Here is a 14,547-nt window from a genome sequence, read left to right as displayed (position 1 = left end):
GCTGGGTGAGGGTCGGGGGGGACTCCCCTGTCGCACGGGGCGTGTGCGGGGCTGGGTGCGACCCCCTCCCCGTCACAGAGGGGGCCGAGAAGCGGCAGCCGCCCCCATAAGAGGAGGGGGCAAGGGAGGGAAGCCGGGTGGGCTCCCGGCTGGGAGGGAGATGTTTTATGTCTCCTGTGCCTGCGTTGGAGGGGGAGCGCGAGTACTTTCTCGGCAATTCGCGGGTGCGGGGACGGGAGGGTCTCCTTGCCTTTTTTTGGCTGAGCGTGGTAAGGAAATAAAGCAAGGTCTTTGCTTGTTGCGCCAAGAAGCGAAGAAGGGGAGCTCGTCCCATCCGTGCACGGAAAGAGCGGCAGTTCTGTTTCCCTAGGGAGTGCCTCCGTGCCATTTCTCTTCACCTGCCTTGCAAGGGCGTGGGGCGCAAACATCACCTGTTACTCTGTGTCCCTGCAGAGCTCAGGGCCAGGGCTAGCAGGGAGTACCAGGTGGAGCTGGAGGATTATGTCAGCGATGCTCCTTTGGGAAAAGAGAATAACTCTTCCTGAGAGGCAGAGGATGCCTGCCGGATACGTGGCCTGAGGATGCTGCAACACATGGCGGCATTCCTTTCTTGTGCCACTGGTGTAGTAGTAAATTTAACATCCAGACCTGTGTAGTGTGTGAGTGAGGATGGCTGGATCACCTAAATTAGACGATTGGAAGCACAGTTTAGCTGCACTTACTTTTGGCTGTGTAATTGCTTTGTCCCCTTCTGGGTTTAGCTTTGTGCCATTAAGAATGATTGGGACTTGAAAGCTTGAAATGTCATTGTGTAACTATCAGTTCAGCTGCCACTCTAAAAGGCTCTGCTTGTTCAAAACCACTTAAAACTCTTAGTTGTCTAAATCTTTCCCTCCTTGGAGACTTCCTGCTGTAACTGCACCGTAAAGGTGGAGAAACCTGCTGTGACAATTTCTGCTCTGAGGGAGAGAAGGCTCTCAAAAAGCTGTACTCAAACTGGGGCTGAGCTCTTCTTTCCCCAAGAAATGCTTTTTCAAATTCAAGCTTTTCAGTGTAACTCTAGATAAAACCATGCTTGTGTCCCATGCTATTGGGGAAAGGGCTGTTGCCTGTCATAAAACATACATTTGCAGCAAATCCTTAAACCTGTGCAGAAGCCCTTTTGATGTGATCACGCAGTGATCATTACATGCCTGGAGTTCCTGATGTTACTGCCTTATGCTCGTATTTCTGTGAGATGCAGGGAATCTATTTTGCATGACTGGTGAAAATCAAGCTGTGCTCCATAACTCCATGTGGCACAGTGTTAGGGTGAAATGAAGACCTCCATAAAATCATGTGTCCTCCAGAGATAATGAGGAGAAAGTTGGTAATTATTCTTTAAGAGGCTTCAAAGTGACAAGTTGACTTGAACAGTTTTGGTCTTCAAAATTGTCCTTGTACTGTAGATTTTGGGTAGGTGTAAGCCAGGCAGTATCTCTCTGCTGATTTCAGTGTCCTTGCAGTGTTCTCGGTGTTTAGGTATCCTGAGCTGCCTGTGTTGTACACAATGCCTGTTCCATTTTTCTTTATGTCTCTGTAAAGTATGGCAGCTGTCAGTGAATTGAGATCTGCTTTTGTTTTGATGGTGTGTGGAGCTGGGCAGAAAACGCTTGTGCAGCTCGCAGGAAAATTCGCAGTAAAACCTCTCTGCACTTGTGTAAATCAGAGTTGCTGGGTTTTAGGTTGAAGGCTTCATCTTCCAGTCTAATTAACGTGGAGTTATGGGCTGCAGGGGGTCTGTGAGTGAAGATATGTTTGTGTCATGTGCTTATTTTTTGAATGATTTGGCCCTGCAACGATAGCTCCAGTTGCATTGAGCAAGGAAAAACATAGCCTAAAGGACAGCAGGCTGTCTTGGTAAAAATAATTTCAGATGAAGCAGAATAAAAACAACTCGAATGTGATTTTGTTTTTCTGTTTATTTGTGTGGGTTTGTTTTGCTGTTGTCATAGAGGTATCTGCCAGCTGACTGCAGAGAGTTTTTTGGGCATCCTCACAATCAATGGTTCCAGCCTCTCTTCCTTGGTCCCGACAAGCATTCATGGGTTTTGTACTTAATAATCAACTTCCAGCTTGTAAATGAATATGCTGTTTGTCTGCTTGTTCCCGATGCCGTTTGAAAGAGCTGACTTCTTAATACAAAAACTCCAGATGATAGGAGAGAATATAATGAAAAAATATATTCAGAGCAGTCAGAAAAGATTTTCTTCTGTTTCTGGCTTTAATTTGCCTTTTTGTGCAGGCTAATCTTTGAATTGAGGACATTTCCTATGTACTTCAGAATTGAGCTTTTCAATGAAATCTCTGTCCAGGCTCATTCTTTCTCTTTAAATGGTGTCTGCTGTTTCAGTCGGTAGTTTTATCCCTCAGAGTAACAGCAGAAGGGGGAAGAAGGTTTTAAGAAACAGCTGAATTAAAGCTATAAAACAATCCCTAGAACCTTGGCGTGATGCTAAAATTTTGAAGTTTGAAACCATCCAGGAGTTTTTGTTGTCAGTGTGTGCTGCATGTTACCTTTAGTAACATGGCAATATACATCACTATAGGTGATTTGGCTTTATTTAATCTTTCTAGTGCCTAAAACAAATGCGTCAGAAAATTAAGCAATCAGAAACGATGTAAATATATTCTAGGAAAGATTATTCTAAATGGTTTCTGCGGAAATGCCTAGGCAGCTAATTGCTTCTGTATTTACATGTTCAGGGGAAACATTATGGTGGCTGAAAATAGTGACTTGCTTTAATAAGGAGGGTGAAGTTTCTGCTCTTTCCTTCTGCCTTTGGGTTTGCTCTTTTGCAGCTCTGTGGGTGCTTCCCGCTCCACAGAGGAGAGATGGAGAGAAGTCATCAAGGTCTTGGCCTCAAGGTCGTGCTGCAGATCTCCATAGAAAAGCTGAAGCTTTGAGTTAGTCCTCACGTAACTGCTGTGTGCTCAGAAGTGGCCTCTGTCGCTCTGTACAGTGGCTCAGCAGAGGAGATGATCTGGGATGTCCTTTTTTTCCTGGGGTGTGTAACAGGTCTGGCTTCAAATAGGGATGGTGGCATCGTGGTACTGAAGTGTTTCTGCTGCCAGCTTAGAAGCTGCTTTCACTTCATGACTGTACTGTTTGTTCACCACTACGTGTGTCTCGGTGTGCTCACGGAATGCAGATTGACTTTTCTGTAGATTCATCTTTTTCTTTTTTTAACAACTATTCAATAAGTAAAAACATACGATCTGTGGGTGTGGGGGTAGGAAGAAGCAAAAGGAATGCAGCTATTCCTTTTGTCTCTTGGATCTCTGCTGTCTGCCTCAGAGGCTGCTGAGCATCCTCAGCCGAAATGTTTAATTGATGTGGATGTAGCTTTGCAGTGTGTGAACCCTGGATGAGTTAGGCTGTGGGCTGGTGGTTTATGCTTGGGCTAATGCAAGTATTTATGTGGCTTCCAATGCTCTGCAGAGCTACTGCTCTGCACTTCTGTGTTCAGGCTGGAGATCTGCACTCTGTGTGAAACCTGCTGTTCTGGGAATGTGGCGTTTGAGCTCGGAGAGATACTAAGCTTGAAGGTTTTTCTTTGAATTGCTGGCTAAAAGCACTGTAGCAAATTAGCTGCCTTTCGTGGCAGCACGTTTTTATCTGATATGATGAATGCTTTATGGAGTCACCCTGTAGCTTGTTGTAGCAGTAATTTGTGCTCTATAAATTAACTCGGGAGCATGATGGAAGTGTATAAATCACATCGGTGATTGTGTGGTGCCCTCTGCTGCCGGCCGGCTGGAGTGATGTGGGGTACACCCTCCTGCTGCTTCCTTGGCAATAGGAAACCAACTACAAACCTGGGATTGAAAAATGGCTTGGGAGGATGCTGCTGTTGGAAAGTTTGGGGTGATAAACTTTGGCCTTAGTGCCATTGAGCCTTAAGTTTGCAGCCAGCGTGGCTGAAAATGCAGCCCTGGTGATGATCTGAGAGGGGAGTGATGCTCTGCCTTCCAGGCTGCCACTGCTTGTGTCCTTCTCAGCTGGGGAAGGGGACAGGCTTTGCTCTTCTGACCTGGGGGCAGCTGTGAGGCTGTCAAGGTTTGTCAGCATCGTGGTGTGGTTGGCAAAAAAACTAATACAGAAGAGGGTGTTTGTTAAAAAACAGGGTCAGGGCTGGGGAGGGAGGAGAGGGGCTTGGGGAAAATTAGAGGAAAACCTTTTCTGCTCTCTGCTAGCCAGAAGGGAATTGGACAACCAGCCTGCTGTATTTCACAGGCAGAGTCTTCTGGCAGGTGGACTGGTCGTGTCCTAGACCTTGCTGCTGCTCCTGTCGGGGCCTGGCTCTCTGCAGACCTCCTGGGCACTGCTGTGTTGGCAGCTGTGTTTGCCAGGCACTCATCAGCTGATGTAAAGGGAGACTTTGAAAAGATTATTTTTGTAAGTATAGTGTAAAACAATTGGCATCAAAGGACTGGAGTGCAAGTGCTACAGCTGAACAAGTCTGTTTTAATTGAAGAGTGACTGGTTGAATGTGGGCTGCTCTGAAGTTTATCACTTCAGTGAGTGCACTTGTAAAATGAGCAGGGCTTCCTGAGCTAGGTAAGCATGTCCTGTACTCGTGATTGGCAAAGAAAGCTGAAGTGAAGGTGAAGTGTCTAAACCATCTCACAGCTCTAAAGTGCAAAGTAAAATTTGAAAATATGTTTATAAAGAAACTGGAGTTTTCAGTGGCCTTTACTCAAGGTCTCATTGTGGTAATCATCATTGTAATGGCAGCACAGAGCTGAATGAGCAAATGGGCTGTATTGTAGGTCTCCTATGCTGTGTGAAAATAAAAGGTTTATTATGCTTTTTATTCTTCATCCCCAAGCAGGTCCTTCTGTTATTGGAAAAGTTGTTCTGTTTCACTGTTCAAACATGCTCCATATGCACTTAATTGCTGCAACAGTGACCTTTCTTCATGGAAGGAAGATTTCCACTGCGAAACTTTTTGGCTCCTGGCACCTGGACTGTGCTTTAGGTCACTGGTGAAAACCATAATCATGTGGTGATCTCCAGAGCTGTGTGTTTTTCCTGAATGAATATGAATCAAATTGTAAGAGACAACTGATCTATCTAAGAGCAACCACAGTTATAAATCTCCTGGCAGATAACTGCCAGGTATTTGACTTAAGAGGACTGAAAAACTAACGGGAAGTTACTTATTACCAGTGAGGAGAGTTGGTGAAATTAGGCAGAAAACTGTTATCAATCAGACTTTGTTATATAGTGCCACCTTCCACTAGCTGTTTGAATACAGCTACAGGCATCACTGGGAAAAGATAAAGAACTGCAGTTTACCTTCCTGTCACTCTGTATTTGCTTCCTTGTGGAGCCAGCTGTAACCCTGCTTACTTTGTGTAGGAACAGACCCTGTCTAACTCTGAGGAAATTGTATCCAGGTGTTAAAACAACTCTGCATGCTGCTCCTGTTTGTTTGCAGCCTTTTCCTGCAGCAGGTGAAGGCAGGCAGCCTTCAGCTTCCTTCTGGGAAGTACGGAGCTGGTAGGAGGGATTCCACTGTATGCTGGAAATATCAGTAGAAGAAAAATTGTGCTGCTGGAATTTGTTTTGATTCCCCATGAAAGCAGCCATTTCCACCTGTGAGCTTGTTATCCCGTGGGTTTTAGTGGAGCTGTCAGTGGTAGGTTTTTATGGAGTGCACCTCAGCCAGGGTGCAGCGAGTTCCCTGGTACTTCAGCACGGTGTAAAAGCTGCTGTGATATTTGCCATCAGGACACTCTTTCTCTAGTGTCCATCCTGTTTCATGCTTCCATCCTGTTAAATCTGTGGAGTAACCTGAGTTAACGGTGCTTCTGTTCAGTAGTAGCATGAATAATGCACAATTCTGTGTACGCTCAGGGAGAGAGGTGGCTGCAGTGATTTTTGTGCATATGAAATTTTTTATTAGTAATAGGTCCCCTCAGGTCAAGTGACCTGAGTGTGTGTGTGTAGATTTTTCTTCTGGATTACATTGTCTAGAGAACTGGAAAGGCTGAATGGATTAAAACCTGTCTGCTGTGATGGCAAACAGACATTAATGATTATTTTAATAATCACTCATTTAAATATTATTTATATGTTGCTTCAATCAGTCTGAGCTAGATTGGGAATGGTTACTTTCTGTTAATTTAATTTGCTCTCTGTACTTATTCTGAAATCAAATTTCTGTCTGACATTTGCAGTTTGTCTAAACTTGATCTGTCCCCTGAACAGAAAGATTTTGGTCAGTCCTAGACCAGGCTGGTCACTTGCATATTCCTTCTGGATGCAGCTTGGCCTGGGATTCCTCTGCTTCTAGAGACTTGTATAAATGACATTCTATCTTGCCTTCAGGCCCCAGATTGTTTGCAGAACCAAAAGCTGTCAGTGGGGATTTTTAGCAGTTCAGGGATAGTGTGAATCTGTTTATCATGTTTCACAGACTCCTGAACAAATTCTGGTGCCTGAGTCACTTTCAGGAGTATAACAGTGTGATGCTTAATTTCCAAATCCAGGGATAATAGCCCCCACTTTCTAATTTTAAAAATCCATGTTCTGCTTTCAGACTGCCTTTTGTCTTGGTGGTGGTGGAAAAAACTTAAATATTGTCTGTTATCTCTTGAAGAGTCTGCTTGTGGTTTTCCCTTCAGGTCATGACTTCTTACAGCTCAGGGAGGCAGTAAGAGCTACTGGTCCTGCTTTACTCCACATGAAGCCTGGCCTCTCAGCCGCAATGATATCTTTTCTATCGCTGTAACCAACACCCCTGGTGGTATTTCCTGCCTTTGTGTTATCCTGCGTGGGTGATGGATAGGCAACAAGGAATGGAGTGTTTATCTACACAGCTTTGTTAAGAATATAAGTAGTAGTGGATATCAAATTATGGCTGACTTGTCAGACTCTGCCTCTTTTGTTAGATTTACAGGGTCTGGCAAACGATTGGAGAAAGCTACAGATCAGTAAATCAATATGAGTACAAAGAGTTGCCAGGCAGCCCTCCTTTTCAAATGCCTGGGTAGAAGAGTAACTTCTACTGTGTCTGAGATCTGCTGGCAGCTCTGCACCCCCTAAAGTACAACATATGGGTTGTGTGACATGTCTCCTTATTGTTCCTTGTGTAAACTTGATAAAGCTTTAACTTGCAGCTTGAAAGAAGGGAGGTCTACCATTTTTTGGTCCTTAAATTTGCTTTTCTTTTTAAATAATTACCTCTCTTCTCTGGCCTTTTGCAGTTCCTCCGTTTTCTCTAATCTTAGCTCTGGGTTATAAGAGAGCTCCCCAGAGTATATATTTATAATTAAAGCTTTTAAACCACAGTTCCAGTGGAGCATCAGCGGCGCTCTGGTGCAACCACTATCCAAGGGAGAAACTTGCTTCAGTAGAAAAGTTGTTGATTTAATTGCAACCAAAGTCTCTCCTATCCCACTCACAGTTTCCTCTGATACTCCTTCATGCCTTCCTGCTTTGCTAAGTTGTCCTTCTAAATCTGATGACCATTAATGGCACATCTTCTGTGGCTCACAAGAATAAAAAGGTTTTATTTAGTCCGCCTGTCATTTTCTGGAAACACAGGCTGCCAGCTACTGCAAATCATGTCCCTCACGAGTACATTCAGAGACCTGGAGGGTTTAAAATGGAAACCCTGTTTTAATGAGCAAACTCGTGTAACTCATGTGGATATTTTGATTCTTCCCTTGGCCAGAAATAGAAAGCAAAGGGAAGGAGGACAGAGTCTACCAAAGCTTGACTGTGTTGTGCTTCCCAGCTTGGTGAAGCAGCTCACCCTTAATGTCACCAAATAAAATAGCTACATTTTCCAGTCTCAAATTCTTATTAATTTTTCAGCTTTGATAGCTTTTTCCCTCTCAGTTAGCACACATAGCAGAAAGCAACTTCTAAAAAATGTCTTTCAAAACAGTGAATGCTGACATCCTTCCCTGTTAGGCTGAGAATTGCTTCTGCCCAGAGGTATCTAATTTCTGATCAAAGCATCTCCCCTTGCTACCAATGTGTATTTCTCATGTGCATGCCATCTGTAGCTGATCTAGCAGTGACCTGACACCTTTCCCTGATGTAGCTTTCAGAAAAAACTTGTCCTGTTCTTTGTGGTTGCAGATCACAAGGCAACTGCTGAAGTGAAGCTTCCAAAAGTCAGAATATTTTTTTAAATACACAGAAAATGCAGCTGTTTACTGAAATAATGACCAGCAAAGGGTTAAATTTCAAACAAAAAGAACTCGTGTCTTAAACTTGGATGCCTGTAAATGAAGCCTGTCTTCCTGCTGTAGAGCTATTTGGTCATAAAAAGATTCACAGAATAACAGTAAATCAGTCTGTCTCCTGCAAGAATTTAAATTTTCTGGATGCATGAAATGTTATTGTTTGAATACTCTCCCTTTCAAAAAACCTGATTAGACTGGCATTTTGTCTTTGTTAGTCAAGGTCTTGTGATGTTTTGTGACTTTACCAGATCTTATCAGTAAACACTGTCAGCTGTCCCTCCTCCACACAGAGCTGCCTTGCTTCAGCCCTCCTGAACAACTGGGGTTTTTTTAAAAGCTTAAGTTGCTATGAAAAGTTCTGCTCTGCTTGATCCCTAAAGCCTGAAATCCTTTGCTTGCAGCTCTGTGTGCAAGCTAAGGTGACTTTTCAAAGGAAATGCATTTTGTTCTCTCTCTGCATATGATTATTCAGAAGATCTAGAATTTTAATCCCCATCGTAGCCAGTCTTGTTTTTTTTCTCAGTGGAAGATCACATAGGCTTGTTTTTCTATAAGTTGCCTTTACTTGTGTTCAGATTCATTTGGGAGGTTGCTATTACCTAGTTGATCAGTCTGGCAAGGAAACAATTTTTCTCCATGATGGCAAAGAACTAGATTTTTCTTTCTTGAGCTTCCCCAATGCTTCCCAGCCTTCAGATGAAGTCCAAAGAAGAAATGTTCACAGGGACTAGTAAGGATGAGCTGTTTCTTAATAAATAAAACAGGTGAAACAGTTTGAGTGTTCTTAACACTTAGACTAAAGTTTTCAAAGATGTCTTAGAGTATGATGTTCCTTTGAAAAATAAGAGTCTTACTGACTTTGATCTAGGGTATGGTATAAAAATATCCACAACCAGTACTGGCATCCCATAAGATTTTTTTTGTTTGTTTGTTTTCTGGGGGTTTTTATAATCTTTTTAAAAGACTAAGAAGCTCCTTCACTTCTGCTCAGACTGACTTTAATCTTAACTCTGCTTCCTTGGAAGCGGCTCTCTTTAGAGACCGTAATTTCAGCTCAGATAAATACAAGCAAAATGTATTCCATCACTGAAGAAAATCAGAACCCCAAAAACTAGATAAATACAGACATAATGATGTTGTAAAAGGCTCTCATTGGGCAAGTAAGTAATTTTCTGTAACATTACAGAAGGTCACTTAAATTTAGCCTGTCAGTCCATGTTAGCCACTGTGTAACAGGCTTATTCAGGGTCTCAAAAAGAAGTGAACCCTGTAATTATCTTCTGTCTTCTCATTTATCTCCCAGGTGGCCTGTTGCCAGTGTTTTATGTGTGATAGCCAAGTAATAAGGAATAATTCTTTTCTTCACTCCTGTGCATGTTGGTTTTGCTGATCCACCAAATACTCTCTGGGCTGCCACTTCCCTTTGATTCTCAGGCTGTGGCTTACTGTGTCAGAAATACTTCAAACTCCTATGGATATCTTGCTGTTGCATGCTTCCTAATTTTTTTTATGTGTGTGACTGTTTTGGAAACTGATTCAAGGCACTAATTTAGCTTAGGAAAAAAAGTCTCCCTTCAGAAAACCAGCATCTGCTCACAGGTCTTATTCGCAGCAGGGAAGAAGTTATATTGGTACAGTTAAAGTGTTTGGAGTGAGATTTCTCAAGATTATTTTGATTGCTTGGTACTAAGGGCATGGAGGTAAACTGGAAAAATATCTGCAAAGTATTAGAAGAGCTGGGATTTTAATGTAGAAACTGGCAGAATTGTATCTGATTATGTGTCTGGAGAGCAGAGACCTATCCAGGTTATCATTGTTGCTGTCACAGCTGATTTTTGGAAAGGTGATTCTTGACCCATTGTGCCCCACATTGTTTCTGATCTTTGGGTGTGAATTGTGTGCTCTGCTGGTGGGGATATGGAAGAGGGGAGAAGTCTTATCTGCAACATGTGAAGGTCCTACTTGTGTTGTCCTTGATTTTGACTGCTGCAGAGAATCTGTGTATAAATGATAACAAATTTTTGTTTATTGTACTGTCATATTTTCTGCAAATAGGAACTTGGACCTGCTGATTACAGAAAAAGAGTCCTTGGCAAAGCAATTGCAAACTAACAAGTGTCTTGAACCTCAATCTGTACCAACATGATTTTCCATGCATCTTGGCCAAAGCTGTTATCAGCATAAACTAATACTGGTCACTCTGGGCTAAAGCCCTGAACTGTGGAAACAACTGATGGCTTGTGGCTTTTCAAGTGCTGATATTTGTATAATAAGAGGCTGCTCCTGGTAGAAATGCATCTGAGAAGCCATGAATTATCATGAATACATGAGCAGAGAGCACTGGCATTGCTGATAAATTAGCTGGGAATTGTCAGTTGTGTAGAAGAACTCAAATATTGGTTTAACCTGAAAATGTGAAATTAAATAGAAAAGAACAGATTTTCTCTCTGGATACTTGAAAACAATAACAAGTCATGTGATAACTTGTTTTAGAAATGATTTCTAGAGGGTATGAGTTTTCAAGCCTAATGCAGTGAAGTCTATTTTTATAGTCCTTGAAAACAAAACCTGACAGACCATATTTGCCAGCACTTATATTGCTCTGGTGACAGTGCTTCTTTTTAGAGCATGCCAGAGGAAATACTCTGTGCTGGAGCATATGTCAGTGATTAGTGGGACCAGTGCTGCGGGATGAAGTGGAAGAAATATGGTTGTGTGAAGAAAAAGCTGAATGGACAGAACGTGAGAAATGTAGCGGTTTATGGGTCGGGTTTAGGGTAGGAATGGAAAATAGCTATTTTTAGGGATATCTGTATGTATCTGACATGCTGTCTTCCAAATCATTGAGGTTTAACTGAGAGGATAACTGCTGTCTTTCTCTGTGTGTTCCCCTTAATTTCTTCTTCATGTAGAGCATGGTTTTCCCTTTGAATTGATCACTGTATTATGCAGATGTTTCATAATGCAGATATTTGTATGCTCAGGGTGAACTGAAAAACTCAGGAGGTGAAAGACTTTGGTGCCCAACCATTTTGTGAATTTGTGGATTTATGGCAGAGGATGATCCTCAGAAACCAGCTGAGTCTTTCCAGAGCTGACATCCTGGGCTCAGAATTCCTACCAGTCAAGCCCATGAGGTGTGTGCTCATGTTTGGGTTTGGGGTGGCATTTGTCACCTCCTTCTGCCCCCAGGGCTGTCCTTGGCATTGATCACCCTGTGCAGGATGCCAAGGTCAGAGCACAAGTCCTGCACGAGCCATCTGGGACTCTGGGCACTTGTGTTCAAAGTCCTGGGGTGCAGGGAAGAGGATGGAGCCCTGCTGTCCTCAGGGATCACTGACAGCTCTTCCTCAAGAGCTGCAGGGCAGGAGCTACATCCTCAGTTGACTTTGCCTCCCTGCTTTGACCATGCCAAATAACAAATATCGGTGTTCTTTGCAGGCACCAAAGCGTGCACACAGGTACAAGTGATTCATGTGCAATATAGAGGCACCACTGTACATAAGCCATGCACCAAAACCTGGAGAATTCAGGTGAAAAGCCTGTCATACCCAGTTGTTTTAATGTGATCCTGAAAGCACCCACAGACCTCACTCAAGGACACAGACCCCAGTGTGGCAAACACAAAGCTGCAAGATGTGCAGCCTTGTGATTTTTCAAGTTTCTTGTATATTTAGCCCTTGACATCATAGGTTAGTCATCAGTCAAGTGCTGTAAAAATGTTCTGCTGCTTCACCCTGTTTTTCCTATCTTGTCACTTATATTGGAGTGCTCCAAAATGTTTGCTGTTCAACATAAATGGGAATAAAATGGAAATGCTCTGTTCTCTTTATCACAATTGATGCCTGTACTTGAACTTTGCCAGTATTTGTTTATGAAAACTGCTTGTTTTCCCCTCTGAAATGTTTTTGTCAGAGAAGCTCAATACAACTTGTATTAGGGGAAGTCAGAAGAGTTTGGAGAATCCCTGAAAACCAGGAAAAGGATAGATTAGGCTGCTACATAGAATGACCCAGCTGGTATCAAAATTAGACTGCTGCTGCAAAGTGGACATTTGGCTACTAATATTCAAAGAAATAATGCAAGAAGTCAAGCAATATTTAATTAAATGCAAATTACAAAATAACTATTTTGAGCTCACTACACTTGTGATTTACCTGACTTAGACTTTTTTTTGCAGAGTTTTCCCTCATATTTAAGTGTTTTTAAAGCTATTTTCGGTCTGCTTTTTGCTACCCTGGAAAGTTCTTGCTTTTGAATAACTCTTGAGATAATTGGAAAAACAGAATTAAATTATTTGGGCCCTTTAGGGAAAAGTGAAGGCTTCATGAGATTTGATTTGTATTTCTATAGCACACAGGAGGCCTAGTCAGAAATCTGCAAGGAGAAAGTAAAACACCCAAAGGCAGGCTGCTTCCCATAAAGTAACCTAAACTGAAAGTATATATTTATTTTCCTTCCCTAAAGTTGCTCTGTAGAAAATACATTAAAAAATGGATTATTTGCTGGTACTTGTACCAAAAAAAGGAGTTTTTCAGCAGTGTGGTAATTGGATTTTGTACTGTGTCACCAGTACTGCATGGAGTTCTGAAAGGGACATTTGGGTTTTCACTGGATTCACAGTGTTTAAAGATCTTGGTGTTTTCAGTCTGATGTGTGGTGTCTCTCAGTTCTGTAATTGCTTCATACTTGAATCTACTGGCTCAGGCATGAGATTTATGGATCCAGTGTCTTCTTCCTTAGTTTGTCAGAGCTGTGAAAGGAACTGACTTTGAAACCTTGATTATAGTTAATCTTTGTTTTCTTACAGCTCTTAAGGATCTAAACATTTAAGAGGAGCACCAGTTTACCTCACTTGGGGGTCACAGCTTCACAATGACAGGGTGTCTTGAGCAAAATGTTTTCAGGCTCATGGAAGTTGCGTTTGTTGATTTTTTCTCTTCTGCTGGAGGGTGTTGAAAGCTGTGGTTCTTGAAGTGTTGTGATGTTACTGTGGACTTGTTCATCATCTGCAGTGATTTTTACTCAAGAGGTGGAAGAGAATACCAAAGGAAATTTCCTTCCATCCTGCTTAGGAACTTTGTCAGCTTGACATGAATGAGTTTGGGTTTGTGCTCAGTGCTGCTGGATTATGCAGTTGGGATTCTGTTCTGGCTTCCTAAACGAGAGCAGCACGTAACACATCACCATTCTGTGTGTACAACCTGCTCTGGTTCTGTGCTGTGTGCCATCAGCAAGAAGGGTCAGGATTTAAATAATGAGATCAGATCATGCACCTGGGTCTTGTTTGAAATCACAGGGTAAAAAGCCTCTAAAAGCTCTCAGCAGCTCCTCCAAAGAGGAGACTGGTTGGCAGACAAGACCCTGAAAACTGATTGGTTTTCATGTACTCTTAAAATTTAATGAAATGTAATCCACGGTTTTAATTGCATGTCTGGGTTTACGCATTTAATGTTGACTTTAGCAATTCTGCTTAGTACCTAATGAGGCTGAACTGTTTGTGTAACAGTGAACCTCCTCCAAAAGATTTTAAGATTAAGAAATACTTGAAAAAAGAGGGAGAGACAGCAGTTGCAAAGATATCACCTAGTTTCTTGAAGCTTCTTGAGTTTTAAGTATCCATTGTGGTTCAGAGTAATCTTGGCTTCAGTTTGTTATGAAAATTTCCTCCTTCCTGGTCTGCAGCGTGGCTTGGGTGATCCATGGTGAGTGTGTAAGAGATTGCTGTGATCTGCAGCCACAACAGTGGAAGCATCAAGCAGGCTCTTTAGCAAATGTAGTGCAGAACAGCTTTCCAGAGGGATGTTAGAAACATCCATTTCTTCATCTGCTCCTCAGGCAGCATCCTAATCCCAAACCCAGCAGACAGAGTGGGCTGCAATGGGCAAACACTTGGCACTGACTCTAGGAAAGCTGATGGGCTGTGAACTAGAAGCTGGCATCCCGTGGATCTGACACAGTGCTTGACATAACTCTTAATCTGTGTTAATGGAATTTCCTGAGCAGCCTTAGTTTTTTCATCGTCAGCAAAGGTGGATGTTTCAAGTCTGTGGGGTTGAATATTAGCTCCCAAGGCTCCCACCCAGCTCCAAGGTGGGAACTGCATTCTGGCTCAGCAGGTCAGTGTGCAGCTGATGCAGAAGGTGGTTGCAGCACTCTGGGGTGGTGATTGTGTATCCTCTCTCTTGCTTTCATGTGTCAGAATAGCTCTGGTTTCTCTCCTGGTCTGCACCTTGAAGGGAAGTGTCTGTCACGTAAACATTTCTGTGTATATATAACAACCTGTAAACACTGAGATGTTTT

General features: G+C 42.6%; 1 protein-coding gene across 1 annotated transcript in view; it reads left to right on the top strand.

The window, feature by feature from the left end:
• Positions 1-14,547, top strand: part of GALNT10 (polypeptide N-acetylgalactosaminyltransferase 10) — an 81,364-nt gene that overhangs the window by 607 nt on the left and 66,210 nt on the right. The gene's annotated exons all lie outside the window — the stretch shown is intronic.

Source organism: Parus major, chromosome 13, assembly GCF_001522545.3.
Source record: "Parus major isolate Abel chromosome 13, Parus_major1.1, whole genome shotgun sequence".
Lineage (NCBI taxonomy): Eukaryota > Metazoa > Chordata > Aves > Passeriformes > Paridae > Parus > Parus major.
This window is presented reverse-complemented; position numbering and strand designations above follow the sequence as displayed.